We start from the raw sequence: 20213 nt of genomic DNA on the forward strand, positions 1-20213 counted from the left end.
TAACCTACACACCAATAAAACTGTGAGTTTGTCCCTTTCCTTGGGTCTGGATAGAAATTTTATCTCGGTAAATACGTATCTTTCTAATGGTGAAAGCTTTTTTTAAAATGAGTCTAATTGTGTTGTTTGAGTAAAATAGTACAAAATAACATAAAAAAAACAACAACAAAAATATACATAAAATAACAACAATAAAATATACACATATGAAATAGCATTTACTCTGATTGATGGTCGCTATCCATCTGAAGTGATACTTGAACTCGATTGCACTACTATTAAAATCAATTAAAATGCATGCTAATAATATAAGAAATACATTGCGTTAGACCCTTATATGGTCTAAATATATCACGAGTGGATCGGCCTAGTTAAATACTGAAATGCACTCAAATTATTTATGTTGCGTAATATTTTTCCTACATACATTTCCAAAGTACTAAAAATCTTTAATCAAAAGCTTACGTTTATAAAAATAGTGTAAAGTGTTTATTTCTATTTATTTTGCAACATTCAAGACTAAAAAATAATAAACTTATCTTTATCGTTTAAAAAGATACGGTAGGTATTGGCTATATATAGCAGAAATGCTTTACATATTACATTTATAATAAATCAATTTATTTAATTTCGTACTTATTGTGCGTGTGTTAGTAAATTAGTACATCTGCTATAAATTACACTATTAAATTAAGGGCATGGACGCAATTTGAGAGCGGCGGTCAGTCGATACAATGTTTGCACATTTCAACACCTTCAACAATTATATCAATATCAACTTTAATCCATTGGAATTGGATTCAAATTCGAGTGTGATCCCTTTGAGGTTATTTGACCACTGCAGAATTGTCCATTGATCGAACATTAAAGGATACTGTTTGAGTTATACCGAGATTTAATATCGTATCGTTTGTATTAAATACAGCATTTAAGGTCATGCCAAAAGGATTACTGGCGCCATACACGTCATTATAAAGCAAAATATATAACATATATTTACAATCTTTTTATCCTAAAAATCTGATATCTTAAAAATATAATAAATTCTTTAATATGCTAGGGTTTATTTAAGTGTTTTACTTTACACCACACTGCAGAAAAATGTCTATATTTTTAATATAGGTTCGTTTTTATATTTCTCTTTATTTTTGCTTACTTGTTGATGCAAAATTATTCCAAATAATGTATTATAAATTGGCGAAGACTTGTATTCATCTCATCCCATGGCTACTTTCATAATGAGAATAAATACAATATAGAATATACACGATTAGAAATTGCATCCAGTTTGTATTTATGAAAACCCGTATTTATTGTATTAACAAACTGAAATATACCATTATGCTATCATTACGTGCTTATAATAAAGCTACCGCGTAGAAAGTAAAGAATCGTCGGGTTAAAGGTTTCTCGCCCTCAGCAAATCTCTACGGTTCTGTATTGTTTAATTATATGATGTATGTACTGTGATGTAAGTGTTTGTGAACATGTATTGCACGTGCTTAATGGCCCAGGAACGTTAATCTTTATTTATTTTAAAGGTGAGGCGAGGTTTTCTACGAATATTGCTATGATTTATTGTATCATTGGGTTCGGTGGATGGAGAAAGTTCAGGGTGGAGTGCTGTTTGTTCAATGGATTTACTATGATTTGTATAAAACGATATGTTCAGTAAAGTCGTAATATAACCTGTTACTATGTAATATCATCAAATGTAAGTAAGATGATACATGGTTAATTATGCACTACAGTAAATATGTAAGCGAATTTGTAACTTAATTTGGATTAGATTAATGATCTTCAGGCATTATATGTATTTTTATAATAAGAATTTAGTTCCTTACGCTTAAAATAATGGTTTTAGAATTTACAACCATTTTAAGCGTAAATATATGTAGACTCTCTTACGTATGAGATGAGTATGATTTTTGGGTATCACGTAAAAAAAATCAAACCTTCTAAATATTAAAGTATTGAACATTCTCATTTTATTGTAAAAATGACCTGCATCTACACAAAAACCTCGTATAAAGGGAATAATTAGCGCTGAATCTGAACACGCTTATACGTAAATTAAAGTGCCTTTGTAAAAATCGTTTAAATAAATGTGAATGGTTCGCTATATTCCAATTCGCCAAACAATAGAACTCGAGCTTTTGTTTGCTGAAAGCTATCTTTGTCAGACGCTTCGTAATTTCCCCCGCAGACCGAATGAAATATCGAACTGAACTTATTTCGCACTTGCGGGGATTTAGATAGATTAAAACATTTTATTTGGTTAAATGGCTTTTCAACCGACTTCCACAAAAGTAGGAGTATGAGTCGATTGTATATTTTGGCTTTGTTACAGCCATAAAGCTGTGTCGTCCCATTTCAATTTGGTGTGGTTATGACAATGTGAGTTTGGTATAATATAGTTTTTTTAATAGTTGTTGAAAAACAGTACAAGATCGTGACTTCGCCTATTTAAAGCTATTTCAACTGTTTCGAATATGTACTTCCGTTATATAACTGAATTATTGCTATAGTAAATTGAAGAGCTATTTTATTTTATTTTAGTCGGCTCAGTCAAAATTTGTCATTCAGTCCATAGAACATTATTTAACATTTCTATAAAAATTTATAAGAACTGAATTTTTCCATCGACCCTTCTGAAATATTTCACCGTACGATAAACAAATAGAGTAAGCTGATCCAAGCCTTGTGATGAAATCGAAATGCCGCAATAGTATATCATACTTCATCCACGTGTTAGACAATGATTCAAGTCTATGGACAAAAGTCATCATTTATAGTCATATCGAAACACTGAAACGAATGAAATACTGAGCTTTGTCGCAGACAAAACAGTCATAGTCGGCGCCCGCTGCTGACAATGAATCAGATGTTTTGTTTAAAGCTTTGGTTCTATTGCAAATTATATGCGGATTTGATTTTATCACAATATATTCTTATGATATATTTATCATTAGAATATATTGGGAAAGGAACCTATAGGGAATGGATAGCATACACTTTAACTAATCACTATATCACATATATCAATGAGGTTAAGATAATTTCTTATTTGACGGAATTGACTTTAACGACAATTTTGTGGCATGTGCATTCGACTTCACATAAGCTTAAGGAAACATCTTATCATATTAATTTGATTAAACTAGCTCCATTCGGGTATTTATCGTGCAGGTTTTACGAATATATTTTGTATTGAAGGGCTTTCAAAATTTTTTATTTATTCTTTGGTATCTATATGGTATTTGACTATGTGGGCGCGTAGCGCTTACCATCAGGCGACCAACCAGCTCAATTGCCGACTATGAAATAAAAAAAATGAATAAATAAAAACTTACTATATTTTAATGTTTTGCTATGCTTTAAAGTTTAACCAACCTGCGTTAATGATTAAGCATCAATAACACAACCCCAGCCATAAAAAGTTCTGTTTCGTAAACTAAACATCACCCACATTTAGTGGTTTGTTTTGATAGCACTCAAAGACCAGAGTGGCGCGTGTTATTTTAACATTTTGTATGTTTGTTTTGCGAACGCAACGTAGCTTTGTTCTTTTGTGCTGCGAAAGATCTGGCTGAAATTATAGAATGTCTTGCGATTGCGGAACGCTTTTGAGCGTTTGAAGAGCCTCTGTATCAAGCATTGACGTGCTGGGTCAATTGGTCTTTATTATATGTTTACGGAGCACGCTTCTTTGTTGATATTTACTTGTTGCAATAGTTTGTTATGTACGTAGCTGCTTTATAGGTTAATCAATAAAATTTACTGAAAAACACCGAATTTGTGAGCTCTATATTGGCAATAATGAAACGGATACAAAAGAGGAAAATGTATTAAAAATAATCCGTTTACATCATATGATATATCATTGCTATATTTAATATTATCAAACAAGAGATTCTGATAAAATGATAAATGTTTCTGTTACTCATGCACTTCCTACATCATCGATCTCTTGTTTTCGATAGGTATAGGACAAAATAAAAGATAAAAAATAGATTTGTATCAGATAGCAGATAAAAGATCATCACCATTTATAATCTTCCCACGTACAATTTTCTGTAATTTCTTTTATCGATATATTTATTCGATTATACGAAACGATTGTAATCAAATGAAAGCTCGATACGTTATTGTGCAGTTTAATTTGTAATAGTTTTGAATAAGTGAGCCATGTATAATATGCTATTGTGATCGAGTCGATATTAATCGGTGACGATCTAGAAATTTTATCGCTTTCCATTCGATTTTTTATGTGAGAAGTTAGTGCTTGTTTTGAATTTAGAATGCATAAGGAAATACGTTTGATAAACGTTCCGACATTTTGAGGTGGTTATCAAGTGTTAACTGTTATAACAATTATAATTAATAAATAATATTTTTTAGCACAATCATTTTATTGCATACCATCTAAGTGGTTATTTTTTCAAAATCCCAACTCAATTTAGTTATTTTAATAGATAGATGCTTTTAAAACAAGAATGTACATAAAAAATGCCTTTATCACGATATTACGTCGAACTAAATAAATCACACCTACAAATGGAAAAGTTTAAGTAGATAGGTACTATTACGTGTGTATCCCGTTATGATTATTATCAATATTAAATCCATGTTAAACTCATAATACATACATATTAAATCATTTCTAACACGTAACTTACCCGATTATGGTCATAAATACTATCGCTTAGAATCGATTACGTAAATCGAGATATAATCGCCAATTATCAAATCGATATGCCCTAAGGACATAATGGAGACGTTAAAGGGCTTTCAATTGGGCGGGAAGTAAATCGATTACTATATGTTTTATTACAACCATCACTACAAACATCACTACTGACGAATATATGCCAAATTCGTTAATGTAAATTCAACTTTATCATAAATAGTCAGAGTTGTTTTTATAAGTCACGTGTCAAATTACTGACAAGTGGCTTCAGCTCTCACACGCGCCTATTATACGGGTCGTTATCGATTTAGCTTCATTTATTTCAACTACGATAATAGAAAACGTATTAACCGGTTACGTAAATAAGCCCTTTCTATAGTAATGAGGGTGTTAAACAAAACGCTCGTGTGAAACTTTTTAGTGAAACTGTAGCGAATCTACAATGGATGAGATAAAATAAATGGTGCGATGATTTATGAATAGTTAATCTTATAAATTCAATTGAGTTTATTTAAGTTTTATTAAAGCTGTATGAGTAAAGTTGTTGTGTTTATCGTTTTTAATGCTGAAGTTTGTAAATCAAATTATCGAACTAGTAGCTAAGCTAGTGGCAATAAATTTTGTTTCGAATGTGAATGTTATGCAAAATTGTGTAGTAAACAGTGAACTTTGGTAATTTAAATATGTTTTAGAAATTCCAAATATGTCATTTCTCTCCCATGTAACCTTCCTTCCTTTATGTATTATAAAGTTAATCTATTTTCATAATGCTCAATAAAACTATTATATTAGTTCGCATTTGCAGAAAAGGGCGTCTGCACTTTATGGCGGTGGTAGCGCTTACCATCAGTTGACCCACAAGCTCCTTCGTGAATTATGACATACAATATATATATATAGATCTTTGAACAGTGGAATGCATTTTTTAACTATCACTTTGCTGAAATTCAGAAATTCATATTATCGGTTTAACCGTAGGTGTGTAATAGATACTCGGCAGGCAGAATTTCATAATAATATAATAAACTTACCAGTTATATATAGAATTTAGTAGGCAATAAAAATGCAAATCACCTTTGTCGTCTGATGCAATTTTTATTAAGCCATAAATTTTAGTACCTACTCTGGACCATCAAAATGACATTTTAATTCACATCGATCCACGGTTTCAGCCGCCATTGTGTAAAAAGTTTAAAATACAGAGGAATATTTTTTCCGATGCCATGCTATTTTATGTAACCTGCCTCCGTTGCCGTGGTTTATGTAAAAAAAATGCTTCCATGCCTGAATCCTTTTTTTAAATCAGTTACATTATTATTGCGATCATATACACATTATTACTGTTAAATTAATTATAGTTATTAAACAAGAGGTTATGTGTACAGAGATAAAAATAACAATAGCATCTTGAAAATAGAAGAAATGCGTTTGGCCAATTGGAAGCCGAAAATAACCTGGGAGATATTTCTGTAAGATTAACTACGTACCCGAAATTCAATTACATATTCTTTATGTATAAATAACGTGGAGAACACTTTCTCCATACATTTCTCAAACATTTCTCTCTCAACTGATTATTACCGCCGCTTAATAAAGACTTACGGGCTGCCATATAAATGTAACATTAAAATAAATAGACTACAAGATTATTTTAACTTAATACGCACGCAATCATCAAGCCCTAGTTCTTACGTATCATTTAACTAAGACATCAGACACGTAACTCAATTAGCCTATAGCTTGTCTCGATATAAATCAATCAATATAATTTCCGTCCGTATCTATTAGATAACACAATAATGATGCTTATTATAAATACAAGCACCCATTTCTCTAACGATTAGATTGTACCTATAACGCGTGAATGGGATGTACGCACTGTGCGGTCGGGAATGAAAGCGTCGCGAATGTTGCCTCGAATATCGTCGGTTTTTTTTTTGTTCGGAAAGATTCATGGTTCAGAAATAGACAATGCGTTTGACATATATTTCAGAAAATCAATTTTTATGGTTGCTGATCAAGTTTTTTGCCGATTATCGCAAAGTCGGCGAGATAGGTATGCGCGAATGAAATTTTTTTGAGATTATTTTTGTTTGTGTGAAGTAAAGGCATTGGCCTCTATGAAGTATTGATTTCATTTGTTTTAAGCGACTCACGTCACCTGTAATCATCAGTCGCACTCAATGTCTTTGGGCTTATTGCAAAAGGAGTATATAATAAACGAGATAAAATAATAATTCCAAAAGTATACCCCATTTAGGCAGTAATAGTAATAATAATGAATTACCAAAGTTTTACTTAAACCTGCATTTAACTAAAATTTATAGCTGATTGGCTTACCTCAATGCATTTAACTTCTGGAACCTGCAATTCGTTATTAATTTGTTAACAACATTAAATCTCACACTTTACTGCCTAACTTCACCATTTATTTTCCATGAAATGTTGGCACTTACAATAGCAATTAATATCCACTAACCAGAAGTTGCGTAGTGAGTACACAGTTTATTGCCCGCGTATATAAGTCATATAGTAATAAGGAGATAATGGTTGCAAAATTGGAATTAATAGACGAGAAAATGATCTGTTAGACTGTAGAGATAGCAAATGAAAGCTTGTGATGTTTCGCGGCAATTTCTTTGTAACCCTCGCCTTAGTTTAGTTATAAAAACTTGTAATGAGTTGACCACCCTGTTGTGTATACATAATGTAGCTACAATATCTAAACACTGCTTCAAAGACATATGATTGCTAAGGACAACTTGCTGCTGAGTCGAGTCAAAATTGCTCCTAAGAATATTTAAAAGCCTATTTACAATTAAAACAAATGATTGACATGATGTCAGGATGACTCAATAATTATTCTTTTATTTTATTTGAATCAAAAACAATACATAAATATGAAGAAAAATGAAGGTATTTTATAAATACGCTAAAACGGAACGCCCAAGTATGTATCTATCGCTCTTTATCCCGTAATACTTTATAAAATCTATCCAACTCTCTAGCTATTGTCAAAAAATTCGACAAATTTCATTTATAATTGCAGACAGGCTCGTTCAACTGTCGAATAGAAAGCTTTCAGTCACGATCGGCAAGTGTGTACTAAATAATAAATTACTTTTATCGCACTAATTATCTCCTAGGCGATACGTTGATGTTATTTGCAATTGTTATTTAGTAGTTTACATGCGCCATTCAGATTGGATAAAGGCGAAAGAAATGGCTTTACTTTTTGGACTCATTTTATACAACAATAGTTCGTAATTGATTAGGGCATTGAAATAACATTTTTGGAACAACTGCACACTTGATTTATAAAATAGTTGCCAATAAATATGCTTTCTTTATGTGTGTAGATTAAAATTAATCCAATCAATAAGTAAAAGTCACGTGCTGTTTAGAATACTAACCTTACAAGGTTCTTAATCATCATTACAACAAACATGATAAATAATTATGTAATTTAATTTGTACCTATGAAATTGCTATACCTTAATTGATCACGAATGAAGCCGCAGGTTTCAGCTAGTTAGTGTATATTTAGGGTTCATCGACGTATATAACAGATCCATAATGTATCAATAACAGAACGTAACGAGGAAGAGATCTTGTGGTCAGTAGTTGACATATTTCCGTGTCAATAGTTCCCTCCTATAATAGTAGTATTCTGTTTCTACGTGTATTCGATTACGTACATACAATATTCTGATCTGTGTATTGAATGATTCGATGAACGCGGATCCTGTATTGTTTTCGTATTTATTTTGAATCTATATTGTTATGTGTTTGCTTAAAACTAGTTCTTGTAATTTAAGAAACATAAGTGTAAATATAATAAAAAATAAAAAATTGTGCATTTTATGTTTAAAATAGCAATAAATGTGAATTTTAAACGTATATCTCTGCATCGTATTTTTCTACTATTTGTAATTTTTTAAGTTTATGCATTTTTACACAGTTCACAGCTTATGTTTATAATTGTAACTTATAGCATTGGATTTCAATTTTTTAGGTTAATTATTATGAACCTACTGTTTGTTGCTAATATAATGTAATTGTCGTAAAATTAAACATAGCATGAATACGTAAATAATTCTATTAATTAAATAAACTGCACAGAAAATATACAAAATATTTGGCATTGATGTCCCAACTAACATTCATATTAAATTAAGTTTGACCATTTAAAACTCTTGTAGATATAGTACCATATAGATAGAAGTTGAAGTTAAAATGTATAAACTAAAATATAACATTCAGCTTTTCGAAGTTTAATGCCGAGCGAACAGCAATTTCGTGTAACTACTTGGAAGGTTCTTTGAAACCGTTCCAATATATTTCTTACAGAGCCCAGTTTGATGCAGACAATGTATCGCCCATTTAGTTTTATTGTTTGGAACCTTTCAATGGCGAACTTCGTTTCTGTTAAATCTTTTGACTCTATTGACAATAATACTGCCGATATGCGTTGTTAAAGAGTGTTTCATATAAATCCTACTAATATTATAAATGCGAAAGTTTGTAAGGATGTGTGTGTATTTGTTACTCTTTCACGCAAAAGCTACTGAACCGATTGTAATGAAATTTGGTACGCAGACAGCTGGACAACTGGAATAACATAAAGTATAATTCCTATGGGACACGGACTTACGCGGGTGAAACTGCGGGGCGCAGCTAGTAATTCTATAAGAATAATTTAAATCTCACCACGCTTTAATTTTATCCATTTTATATCATTTTCATTTTGTATAACGAAACTTATCCATTTTTTGTCGCAATAATTACCAGTAAGTCTATAAAAAATGAAGTAGGACAACTGCATTTGTACACGAGATAACTTTTTGTGTGAGTCCTCAGACATTACCGTCTCCATTTAAAACGTGACATAGAAGTCGATTCTCCAATAATTTAACAGAAAATTTATGCAATAATGGTTATAGACGAAACTGTTTTTAATGGGTATTTAACCTCTTAGTAGGAAATTAATTAACTGAAGCGCGAGAAACCTATTTCAAAAATAGAATCCATGCTTCTGTCTGTACATGACATACGACCTCGCACCTCTTAGCCTCGTGATACGCTGTAATTACTAACCTAACTCTATAATTACATATGGAGTTTCAAGATTGAAATAGCCGATCGTAACATAATGTAAGTACTAGTAAAGTTAGCTATACAACAGATAAAAATTGTTTTAATTTGTATTATTATAGTGTAGTGTTCTCTGAAGGAATTAATAATTTGAATAAAAATCATTAAATGACAAAAAAAGGAAAATTATAATTCCGAACAGAGTGATTTTGATTTAACACATCTTTTCTTTAATAAGCAACACACTATTGTGCATATAAATTTCTTATCTCGAATTTTCCAAAAGCTTTTCAAACTAACCCATTAATACAGAAATTATAAACACGTAATGTGCTTAAAATTTCACAATCTACCCATTGTTTGTGTATAATTAATAGTCTCAAATATATAATTAAAAATTAATTGACACTCGACAACTATCCGTGCTAGAACCAAAAGCTTAAACTTTCTACCTCACTAATCATATTATTAATTTTGACCTTTAATCGTTACGTGTTTTAGCGTAACAGGCTAAGAATAGCGGTGTGTGAACAATAGCAGAGTTTTTGCATAGTTTTTTTACTGAAATCCCCGTTATTTATCTTTGTAGACATTCCGTATATTATTGTTTAAACGTGATTATAGAGGTATTTTAATAAGGTCGTTGACTCCTTTTAACACATTGTTTATTTAATACATATTTTTACTGTTTCATAAAGTAATTATTTTTAATATTTTATATCAGGTTTCCGTAAATTTTGGTGTGTCTAAAATAGCAACAGTTACACATCTAGAATTTACTCGATCGATTTGGTTTTTTAAGATCACATATATATGTCTTTAAAGCGTATGTAAATAAGGAAACAATAGAAATGACTCAAGCTATTACAGCTTGGTCTGCATTTGATATAGTTCCTGTTGTTATGGAGTCATTTTCCGTTGAAGTTTGCACGCAAATTCTGAAAGGCTGATTGATGAGTTTATTTTGATTAAAAGCACTATTACTTGGAGAAAATCATAAATTTACTTCTGTTAGTTAAACGTAAAATAGCTTCAATCTGTACACACATAAAGGCTACAATTGCGTAATTCAATACTTTGTCCGATTTCATAACTAAAAGCTTATCATTAATCGTCAAAATTAAACTTTTTCTGCACTTTGAAACTACACTTACACTACTAAAGAACACAACTTATATAAGATTATGTTAGCACGTAACGTCACCTTTGTTACAAAATGTAGACATTGTTAACATATAATATAATTTATTAAAATAGTGGAAGTCATGTATTTTTTACAAAATAGACAAAAGCACAGCACATTTGCTTGTAAGTCTTGTTTGTTCTACTTATATCTACGCAACGCGAACATTAAGCGTTCTGTTAATTATTTCTGTGGTTTTACAAGATCTATAAAGCAATTATCTTGTCTTTTTTATTGCTGTAGATGTTGTTTAATGGGTTACGACATAAAACAAACAACCACAAAGTTTTTTACATTGCGAATCAGAAGCAATTGTTAATGATTAATCGTTGATACATCTATTTCAAAATATTTGCCATCTGACCTACAATGTAGATAGTTATCTAGATGAAGAAATATATTAGGTCCAGTGGTGTGTATTTCTTAAGTGTATTACACCGATAGGATCATAATCAGATCTTCAAATTATTTTAACGTGTTCATCGGAGTCCATACAAGACGTTTTTTTATGTTTCGGTAATCATATTACTTTTATAACACTTGTTGATCATGGAAATCATCATGTTTTATGCTCTGGATTTTGAGACACTTTAAACGGATTGATTTAATTCAAACTTTGTACATTTATGAAGGAACGGTGACAATATATTTTGATGAATTCATCTTATATTATCCTCTTTAGAATGGCAAGGAATAAATAATTTCCTTACATATACTCTGTATGAGAGCCAGTGAGATTATTATTTAGATTATTCGATTTAATTAAAACGTTCTTTTTTTTGACTATATTTAAGACCTAATTGTTACCAGTAGGTATTTATTTTTACACGGTAGTTGAATGCGATTAGAAACCATGTTTTATCTGTATGTAAATATTTCTCTCATTTGAAATATTTAAGCAATTCAGCAAGAAGTATTAAATACTTGTTTATTTGCAGTTACAACATTTCTTCCCACGGGGTTACTCAGTCCATGGGAAGGTGTAACAATGACTGCTATTTCCACCTGTTTTACAATCCACTGTTTTGCGCTTGCATAGATTATCTGTGGTCATTTAAAATTCACAGATTATCTATTGTTGTGTTGATGATATTTCCCTCGTATTGAAAACAGATAAATAATGAAAAAGACAACTCAGAACATACAAAAGAGGGTTTGAAGAAAGATTTTAAATATAGTTTTATATATAATTAACAGAAACGAATGGCGCATTATTTACATGTGCTTGATTGACGTAGGACATCCTGGAAATTCCACAGGAAGGGAAACTATGCAATTTTCCATTGACTACGCAGGCAATGTTGCGGGTGGAAGGATAACAAAAACTACGTTAAATAAGTAATGACTACGTTGTGTTACTTATTTTGATTACATTACTCATTCATCTCAATCAATGAAATTATAACATGAATAACGAAATGAAATGAAATGAAATACATTAATAACTAACTCGTAATCTATGATCTACAATTTATTGCCGAAGCTTCCAAGATCTGAAACCACATATTTTGATATAATTAATAACGAATAGTGCAGAATGACTTTCCCGATCGAACCAAATATGGGATAAAGATTATGCTTAACTGCTCGAATGCTAAGTCGTACATCATTCGTTCGATGATTTTACATTTAAGACCAACTAACTAATTTAAGAACGTGATACATTGGTGCTTGGGTCAAGAAATAGCCTGTAGCTTTTCATGCTATTGACGTAATGTATGCAGTTGATTAATTGGAAAGGAATTTTTTAATCTATGACTTTGTTTCGTATTGTGTATTGTATAATTGTTATTGTCACGCTCCTTTCATTTGTGTCTGCGTTCTTATCAACAGTTATTTTATAGAGATTTATTGTTGAATTTATATCCTTATATAAGATAAAGATAAGTATTTAAATGAAATCCCTACTAATATTATAAGTGAAAGTAACTTTGTCTGCCTATATAATTATCTGTTTCTACTTCACACCAAAAATTTGCTACAAATATAACTTGAGACCCAAGAAAAGACATAGAAGAGTTATTATCCCGAATATTCGAATTCGAATAGACGAAAATGGAAATTAGGCTGGTAAAACTCGGGGTTTTTTCATTTCCAGAATACTCGGGCGAAGCCGCGGGTGGAAAGCTAGTAAATATTAGACTTCTTTACATTTCTTATATATAAATATTAAAAAAAATCAATTGACAATATATATTTTGCACCATAAGAAAAAATCCGCTTATTTTAAGCAAACGGAACTTATTAAGGGAATATGATTTAATAACATTTCTTTACATAACATCTCCAATTGCGCAACAAATAATAAGACTATTAGCACTATCCAATAAATGCAAACCCAGTTGTAGACCATTGTAGCACGGTACTGCGCTATCGGAGTTGTCACATAAATCAACCATCCAATGATTCGACAACTTTTTACAGCTACTTAACGCAGATACGAACCGACGATCGATTTATTGCCTCAGACTAAATGCTTGATAGCTGCTGTTATGGCCTTAGTAAATCCTGCTCTGCCTATTTTTAATTAAAAGCAGACACAGATTTTTAATATGCAACGAAGAAAATGCTCGAAAAACTAGTCATCGAATCTTGTAAAGTTGTATGGTCGAATATGTGCTATTTAAATGTTATTTAATCAATCTATTTAAATATGGTAAATGTATTATCGACAAGGGAATTTGATGATGTGCTGTGATGTTATATTGTTTTTTAACAATCATTTTCTTGGTTTCAGGTACATTCAATGATCCGTTTCCGTGACGTAGTAAAAGTACAGTTTTCACTATAGAAAATATACAAATAATAATGGAAAGCGAAAGGTATTGTTTCGAAAAATTGCTAAGGAACTGTGCATTACGTTGTTGTACAATTCTAGAACGATCTAAAGAATTTCTTCTGTCATAATATGTACAAGAACGTTTTATTTTAAGTTTAATATTTTATAATTTTTTCTGTAGATAATTGATTGTTTTCTTGATTCGTTAACTACATTAAGCGAACTCACATAAAAGACAATTCGTAACCTTAACAAAACTCTACGACACGCCCAAATACTTTGGTAGGTTTCAATATTTACGTAAGGCGCCGTGCACTAATATTATAAATGTTGTCGATGGTCAGGGCTGGGTTTTGAGGTCAGATCCCACCGTCATGCTCCCATGCCTCGGAATGCAGCCTAGTATCGAGGTCAGCTTAAACCTTGCTATTCAAATATGGATGATGAGCTGGTGTTATTTTATGAGCACGAAAATAGAAGTTTGATAAAGTATATGAAATTGTTGTATTTTTTGTATGTATGTGAATAGATTTATTTTATATAAAACAATAAAAGCGTTTCGTTCATAACAACAATAAAAGATTTTCTCGGTTACATATATTTTTAAATTTTATTTCATCGAAAATTACCTAACATCTTGTAAAGATTCTCAAATAGTTTATCTCATTTTTAAACAATATTTGTTCAATGTTATTCATATAAACATTCAGATATTCCACCAAATCCAACAATGCAGTGTTTCGTTAAAAATATTTAAAAGTAAGCATTGTACTTAATAATTATTTTTGGATAACGAAATTTTTGTCGACTGTCTCTGCTAATAAAGTCAACGAACGTGATAATAAATTTTTACCCGATACTGGTTTTTACAATGATTTTTTTATTTTACGAAACTTATACATTTAATGCATAAATAAAGTAATAGAGTCTGTGGAATACAATAACTAATAGACGTTAATAATTAAACGGTACTTGAAATAAGAAATTAAAAGAAATTAAAAAAAATCAGCAAAATGGAATACGGAAATAAATCATTTTAACAGCTCCCCTTAAACGTACTATAGTATATTAATCAACATCTGAATGCGGTCGTGATATTCATATTCAAAGAACTCATCATATAAAGTTTTATTAAAGACAGAACAATGGAATAATTGAAAGTATTGAAAACAGCCCGCTTCTTGCAATCAAGAAACGAAGATTGTTATCAACGAATATTACGCCTGTATTACTATAATTATCTTCTCCATTTAAGACACATCATTCAACTTGTATTCATGACTTGTATTATAGCTATGGCATTCAATATTTATGCAAAATAAATTGACATTTGACAGAATAATGTATGGACTACACCGCACGCACATGGGAACAAATCTTAACCAAATGGAATTTGTATACTGTTCATGAATGTTCAGCCATCCAATAATAATTATAATTAAGTAGACTTCATAGTATTAACGAGATTTATGACACGGTAAAGCAAATTTGAATTGGTGGTTTTATGCCTTACTTTTTAATATGACATTTTATATACTGTATTAAAGCTTTCTAGATATTTAGGGAACCTATTTTAATTACTAAGCAGGCTTATAAAAGGAGCAGTCGGACAAAATATCTATCCTACTAATATTATAAACGCGAAAGTTTGTAGTCAACTTTATATTATATTATTTTTATTAGGTTATTTATATTATATTATTTTAGTAAATGAGATCATGTATTGACAAACTTAATTCCTTATTTGCAGGTGTATAACAAACCATCGGACATTACCACAATGTACCTGAGTTTATTAATTTCAATTAAAAAACATGGACATCATAATTTTACTTCAATTTGCTTTCTTTTTCATATAGTAGAATACTTAAGACTTCCTTTTATTATAGCAAGTGATGTCAGCATATTTGCTGACCCTCATAGTTATTTAACATAATAATTAAAATAATGAAATGAGAAATCATGTTGCTATAAATATTCTTTGTGCCGAAAATAGGTGTGTATCCATGCATTACAACTTGCAATAAAATAAAACCTGCGATTCCTTAAGCGCAATGTCGGTGCACGCGAGCAATCGATTCAATTCGTGATAACGATCTTCCGAATGCAACCGAATCGTTTTTGTTATTACTCTTTATACATCATGTTTTAAATTAATGATATAATGCTTTGAATAAAGACATTCGCATGCAGTGACTTTTTCAAATTGCTCACATGTTTCGTAATATATTTGTTTATTATTCTATGTATTAAATTAAAGACTGAAAGCTATTCTGTTCCGCGTAATCGAATAATTTATTAGGTTCTACGACTTCCGCATTTTTCTGTTGTGTTCATGTTGTATATATCGTGAGTTTATTGTAATAATATAAATATTTTAAAAGTTTATAAATTTATGTTTTTGCTTTTTAAAAATGCATTTTTTTTATATACTACTACTGCCTATAACTCATAGCTTATTTAACACATGTCTTTCAGTGCATAATTTTCAACGACCTCGAATCGAATTCAAAAAGTACCATGCCTGTAGCCTGTAGCAAGCTCTATTACATAAATAAATCTTCAAATGACAGATCGAGAAACTACCTTTCCCCGTCATTAGAAGAATTACAGAAGCCCTGCAATGATTTGATTAGACTCCTATGCTCATGAAATTACTAGTCACTTAATGATGTCACAGTTCGCGCGATTGTATGCAATTATGTTGTGGCAATTTATTTTGTTATTTTCCTAGTCGTGACTTACCGCGCTTTCTATGTTCCGACTGCTATGATGTATCGGTGTTATATATAAACATACAGAAAGTATAAAAAGCAGATTGTATTTATAAGATAACGTATAGAGCCTTTTCATGTAAGAGTAGGTACCTATAAACCAATGTACGTTCGCTATCAACTCCACGAATTATTCTTTTCTATAAGAAAGGACACGAACATCTGGGTGCGAGGCCACTTCAGATTCTAAAGTCAGACAGGAATCAAATGGCAACAATTTTCTTTCAAACACAAATAGAATGACGTCAGTCGGTTTAAAACCTTCGTATTTATGGAACGATATCAAAAAAAATCGTCGAATTGAGAACAACCTTCGTCTTGAGAACGTCGATTAAATTAATCATTAAACTTTATATAAAAGTGCTTATTTTACAAAATAAGAAAAAAACAGCATATTTTGTTTTTAAGATATAGATAAGTACAAGAGTTCTATAAGTCGTGAAGTTGTTTAATATCATTCTAACGACGAATATTATTTTACGACATTCATCTCTTCATCAAATTCAAGAACTTTCATAAAAAATTCGTACATACATTGAACTCAATATAGATATGAATATAACAATATAGTTTTTATAAATCATAATACACATTTAAAAGGTTTGCATGTACGTATTTCAGCATTACGCGAAGCGCCCGAAGCTTTAGTAAAAGGTTAAATGAAAGTCGGTTCCGTTTTATGAACATTACGTGAGTGTAATTTTAATGGATTTTTGTATTTGCTATCATTTTAAAGGCTTCCTTATTTATTGCAATAAACGTTATTTAATACTTATTTGTTTTATTGCTTGAAAGGTCGTGGGAATTAAGTGTTATTCTATATCACAAGCGCTTTAAATCAGACTACGTTGCTTTATAATATCATTGTTAAATGACTTATATAAATACTCTAAAATATATGGTTTATATTGGACTCAATTATCTGACGATACTTACTACAGTAATTGACAATTTCTACTTATTCGAAATTTGTTGACTATTCAGTATTTCAATAAAATTGTCACAACATATATGTAATAGGAATATACTACAATATCCGTGAATTCAATTAATCACGTTTATAAAGAACACCATACATACGATATTACAGCAAAATTGTAAGCATCTTTAATTATTTTGTAACTATATCAAATGGAATAATTTAAAACTTAGTTCTAATGAAGAAATTACAGTATTTCCCTTGAAATTTGTAAAGAATTAGCATGATTAGTGGTTACTAAGTATACTGTAGATAAAAAGTAAAGATAATTAAAGTCCGAACACCCCGTAGCAGGCGTAAGGGGCGTCTCACCGTAAATTTATTACAACCATTACCCGCTATAGTTTCATTATCTTGTTTTACGTGTCTGGCTGCATCGAAATACAATGTCGAGACTGAAGTTTTTAAATCGAAAGAGACGAAGATTGTATGTATTGTCTTAGTCATAAGAACAATTTTGCTAATTTTTTTTTGTTTCTGAATCTTATGTATATTATATCAAAAAGTTATGTATATTTTAAGCAACTTTAATTGAAATTAAAAACTTTTTAAGAGACTCAGAGTCTCCCCGTGACCACGCTCGCTGTAAAGTGTTCGAAATGTCGGGTTAATAATATAATGAATAAATCGCGTTTTTAAATCCGTTAAAAAGTTTTAATTTCTAAATGTCTAATTTCTAAATACTCGCGTAAAACCCAACACAAGAAAATACTAACTTTAATTGAATTTTGTAAATCAGTAGGTTAGATTTTTTTGAATTTATTTGGTTACTAGCTATTTATAAAACACTAAATTCATTATAATAACATTATTTACTTTATTTTCGTAACACAGAGCTTTTCACCAAAGTTGATATCGGACATGTCTTATTTAACAATAATCAATACTCTTACACAATACCTAACAAATTAAGAATGGAGAAATTAATTATATAAGAACATAATAACCGGCAATTGATTAGAGTTCAGCACTATTCGTGACGGCCTCGCGTGTTACGCCTGAATCAATCATTTGCTATTTATCCAGCTAGTTAAACCTTCGTCAAGTTTATATGTGTGTTCTATAATGTTTTATGAAACTCGAGCAAAACAAACTAGCTTACCGTCCGCGTCTTTGCGCGTGCACTTCGCTTTAAATGCACGTCAGGCATCCCCCAGAAGTTCCACCCTATAATTCAAACCCTTTTAGCTTTATTTCGCATAAGTTAGTTTTCATTAGTATAAGTATTAGTATAAGTTTGTAGTTAAAATTTAGCAAATGTTTATTGTTCTATTTTGAGGTAGATAGAGAGAAAATATCTAGAAATTATATTTTCTGATTTAAAATAATATGGGTTTATCATTTATTTGGTCTCTTTACTTTTTATTTAAACTCATTTTTGTTAAAGAAGTAGAAAAGAAGAAGTAGGCATAGTCGTTTTTTATAAAGTAAAGTAGTTGTCCAGCCTAAATCAATCAATCCGTACCAAATTTTATTGCAATCGGTTCAGTCGTTTTTGCGTGAAAGAATAACAAACATACACACATTTTCACAAACTTTCGCATTTATAATATTAGAGGATAGGATAGTAGGATTAGAGAGCATATGAAAAATGTACTAAAATAACATATGTATATTATGATTCAAAAAACTAAAACTAACCAGACTAAACCAGAGTTAAGAAAACACAATGATCCCCAATTTTCGTACAATAAAATATTACGGAGCCGTGCCGTGCGAGCTCGATTCAATTAGAACTTTTCAGACGCATAATGAAGTCACGTGTTTCGATAACAACTGCATGCAACAGGGGTACTTTCAAGGTGCATACTGCTTTGTTTTTTTAATTGCTACAAATCGAGACTAATTAGTGGCTCTGAATAATATTTCTTTGGAGCGGCGTATTTTGATATTCCGATGAAATTTAATGTAAGGCTTTATGACAGTCATGATTCATTGCATACAACATGGTATTAATGAGACTTTTGGTTTAATTTTAATTTTAGCGATTTACTAGAAAAAGATATGAAATAATATTATGCACTTTTTTCATCTTTTATTTGTTTGCATTTAAAATTTACTGAATTTGATTTATCATTGCTTTAACTGGAATTATTATGTAATAATTATTTTACTTATACCCTACAAATATCCTCAAAAAATATTTAATTTCAATATAAATAGGATATGTATTCTTTACTACCATAACTTTAATAGACAGTTGACTGCTTTTTAGACTAGAATTCTAATAGATTGTCTAGACTTTAATTGATTAATAGTTAGCATTAGAGTATTTCACATCAAATAAATTAAATTTTACTTAAACGTTAAGAGTTTTTAAACCAATTTTCTTGTGACATTGCAAAATATTCACAAGACAAGTGCTAAGGGTGTTAGGGGTTAAGTGACGTTTAGGAGGGAAGGTTAAATAATTAACAACGTCAAGGGCCTGTTGGCTTAGCGCCCTTCTGATATGTAAGAAAGATTTTATAATGAATTGCTAGCATTTTTTCATGTAAGTACATAACAAAAAACATTGAACAGTAATTTGAAGTTACAGTCAGATTTGAAAGTATAGTTGATTTATTTACATTAAATCATATGATTATTGCTGAGGTTCTTTAAATTAGTTGTCATGAAATAAATTGTTCGAATAACTGCAATATACTTAGTCTGGCCATAAATACTGTTACACTTAATTATAAAAAAATATTACATTTGAATTTCGAATCTGT

General features: G+C 30.5%; 1 protein-coding gene across 2 annotated transcripts in view; it reads left to right on the forward strand.

Moving 5' to 3' along the window:
* The window catches only part of LOC119831497 (serine/threonine-protein kinase DDB_G0283821), a 134055-nt gene that overhangs the window by 39597 nt on the left and 74245 nt on the right, over positions 1-20213 (forward strand). The gene's annotated exons all lie outside the window — the stretch shown is intronic.

The sequence above is a fragment of the Zerene cesonia genome, chromosome 13 (genome assembly GCF_012273895.1).
Source record: "Zerene cesonia ecotype Mississippi chromosome 13, Zerene_cesonia_1.1, whole genome shotgun sequence".
Lineage (NCBI taxonomy): Eukaryota > Metazoa > Arthropoda > Insecta > Lepidoptera > Pieridae > Zerene > Zerene cesonia.